Genomic DNA, 3218 nt, shown 5'->3' on the forward strand with positions numbered 1-3218 from the left:
TTGGTGTATACACGAAAGCTGTTTTGATCTTGTGAGCATTGAATATCAGGATCTCCATTTGACTTCTCGTTATTAATGCCTTGACTCACTACTGCTGGATAAACAACCTAGTTGAAGTCTAGTGCAAAGAGGTTGCTGGCTACCAAAGATTTGATAAGTGTTACGAAAATATTCACTGTAACAATCTCCTTCTAAATTGAACTCCCGATGAATATTAATCTGGAATTCTTTTGGCACCATCTTTTTTATTTGTTTTTTAATATTCTAAATTCCTACTCTAGCCTCATTGCTCTATTTTTGTTTTTATTCTATTTAATTATATATGTAATATTACAATGTGAAATTCAATGTTTAGATGTTTGTCGATGAAGTAATGGAACTTGTGGAGCTCACTTCTTTGAGAGGTGCCTTGGTTGGGCTTCCTGGACTGAATGGCCTATCTACTGAATAGCGTAAGCGGTTAACAATAGTAGTAGAGCTTGTGGCTAATCCTTCAATTATATTCATGGATGAGCCAACTTCAGGCTTGGATGCTCGGGCATCAGCTATAATTATGAGAACAGTAAGAAATATAGTTGACACGGGGAGAACTATTGTTTGCACAATCCATCAGCCTAGTATTGATATCTTCGAGGTATTTGACGAGGTAAAGATTTGGTTTTCTTAAAATAGCTTTGTGAAGCATTTGAAATTGGCATCTTCTTAAAGCTAAATGAAATATGCTGTAGCTATTCTTAATGAAGCGAGGAGGTCAGCTTATCTATGCAGGTCCACTTGGTCACAATTCTGACAAACTTATAGAATATTTTTCGGTAAGATGCCATCCACTACGATTTTATTCTGTTGAGAGATTTAGATCTAAATTTGGTACCTTTTGATGAACAGTTTGAATTTTGGAGTTGTAAGTAGTCATAGTTTATTGTACTAGAACCAATAGGAAGTTGATTTTATATACAAGGAATTGGTCATGCCGGATAGTGTTGACCACTAAGCTTTTAGCAAACATTCTCAATACGTTGAGCTTAAGAGTCAAGCACTAGCTGCAATCATCATATATGTTTCAGCTAATTGAAAATGATTCATGTAGGCCATTGAGGGGGTTCCACAGATCAAGGAAGGTTATAATCTAGCTACGTGGATGCTAGAAGTAACTTCTATGTCAGAAGAGCACCGTCTAGGTGTCAACTTTAGTGAAATCTATAAATCATCAGACCAACTTAAAGCACGAATTTTTTTGTTTTTGTTTTACTCCTCCTACCGTCACAATTGCAACGGCGTTTCTGTCACACCTACAGTAACCCTGTCGCAATTGGAGGGGTTGGCGTCACAATTGCGATGGAAAACACGAGAATTGTGACGCGGTTGCCGTCACACCTACCCTCCAATTGTGACGAGGTAGCTGTAGGTGCGACGGAAATCCCGTCGTAATTGCGACGAAAAACACAAGAATTGCGACGACGATGACAGGACAACATGGTGGCTGCATAGTGACGGATAGGCGTCGCAATTACGACAGCGAGGGTAGACGTCGTAAATTGCGACTAAATAACTACGATGTCTATGTCTGTCGCAGTGGCAACACATTGCTGTCGTAATTGCGACACATAGCCGTCGCAAATCGATGCCAAATCTATTAGTGACTAAATCCATTTGAGATGAACCTTTCAACAATGACTCTCAAGACTATGTCCCTTTCAATGAGGTAACCAGTAGTTCAATCTACACAACTATTTTTGTTTCACTATCATCTTCACCTTTTCAATGACATTCTTTTAAACAAATAATGTTATGTTCACACCCGCCACAGTACCTGCACTTACAATTTCCTTCTTGTCATTCTTCTCCATTGATAGGTGTTTATGAATTTTTGCATTTTAGCACGTACACTCAAAATAACTAACTTTTATGGAGGTTAATTAACCTCTCACTTTTTGACCTTTTAATTTGGCAAAGAGGTTAAGATTTTGTAGGAAAATGCGTCTTTTGAATTTCCCGCTTAACCTTTTTGGGATTTTGGAGGTGACTTTTTGATGGTCAAAACACATTTTTGGAGTGGTTTTCTTGACCTTCTTTTTGGTTAGAGAGGTTAAGAATCAAAATGCAATTACGTGTTTTGAGCACATTTCTTACCTCTTGGTGTTTAAAGGTTAATGTTTAAGTTGAAAACACACATTTTGAAGGCTTTCTTCAACTTGGCATAACTTTTGACTCGAGAATTGGATTTCAAAATTTTGAAGTGCTGGATGAAGGTGGGAACGAGCTAGAGAAAATGAGATGATAAAATCACTAGAAATTCAACTAATGACTATCTAGTTTAAAGCTTGAAGTTAGGATGCTTTTTGAACTTGTTTAGACTTAAAAAATATTGGCAAGTATGAGAACCGAGGCAACATTACATAAATGCCCTAACAAATGTGGAATTTTTGCACAAATGTCTCAATAATGGTGCACTCCAGTACCAATAAACATGCACAATTGATCTAATTGCTACGTTTTTACAACAAACAATGAACAGTTAGCTAATAGATACTTTTCCCGTAAATTTTTAATTTGCAAAATATAATGCTCAATCACTATTACTCTTCAACTATAAAAATCTTTTCTTTCATCAATACTTCTGATAACACTACATGATCCATTATCAACATATAAGTATATTCTAGACAATCTCATTCCTACTTTAATACAATCCTCACCATTGCTGTCTCGTCCCTACTAAACTATAAAATACAATCCACACCATTGTTAAATCATATTTTACACAATACAATTATTCTATTCATCTGTACAAAGCTTTGTTTTTAATTTTATTGAATGAATACATTGAATCAAAGTGATAACACTATCCGTTCTCCAACACGCTCACGTGCTTATGGAATGGGTGGTGGCTCATCCACAGAGAAAGCTGTCTGATCCACTCCAATTCCATTATTAAAAACGTCGGTCAATTGATAAAATCTATCTTTTTCGAGGCCTTCGATAAATTCATCATTTTCGACGAGGAAAAGAACGTGCCATCACGCACTACCAACCCCAACTTGCACAATTTCCATGCATTTGCCGACGTTTTCTTACTTGTTTACCACCTCCACGACAATAACAGCCTTGTGAAATTGTGTCAAACAAACTTTAGTCGTCTTAAAATACTAAAAAAAATGATTAATTCCAAGCCACCAAATCTTACCTTAATGTTTGTTATAATTTATTAATTGTTTGGA

The 3218-nt window shown here is 36.3% G+C and overlaps 1 pseudogene; it reads left to right on the forward strand.

The window, feature by feature from the left end:
- Positions 1-355: 355 nt before the first annotated feature.
- On the forward strand, positions 356-1357 carry LOC149563025 (ABC transporter G family member 39-like; annotated as a pseudogene).
- The last annotated feature ends 1861 nt before the right edge of the window (positions 1358-3218 follow it).

The sequence above is a fragment of the Cupressus sempervirens genome, chromosome 4, assembly GCF_028749045.1.
Source record: "Cupressus sempervirens isolate cs-2001-9-10 chromosome 4, ASM2874904v1, whole genome shotgun sequence".
Classification (NCBI taxonomy): Eukaryota; Viridiplantae; Streptophyta; class Pinopsida; order Cupressales; family Cupressaceae; genus Cupressus; species Cupressus sempervirens.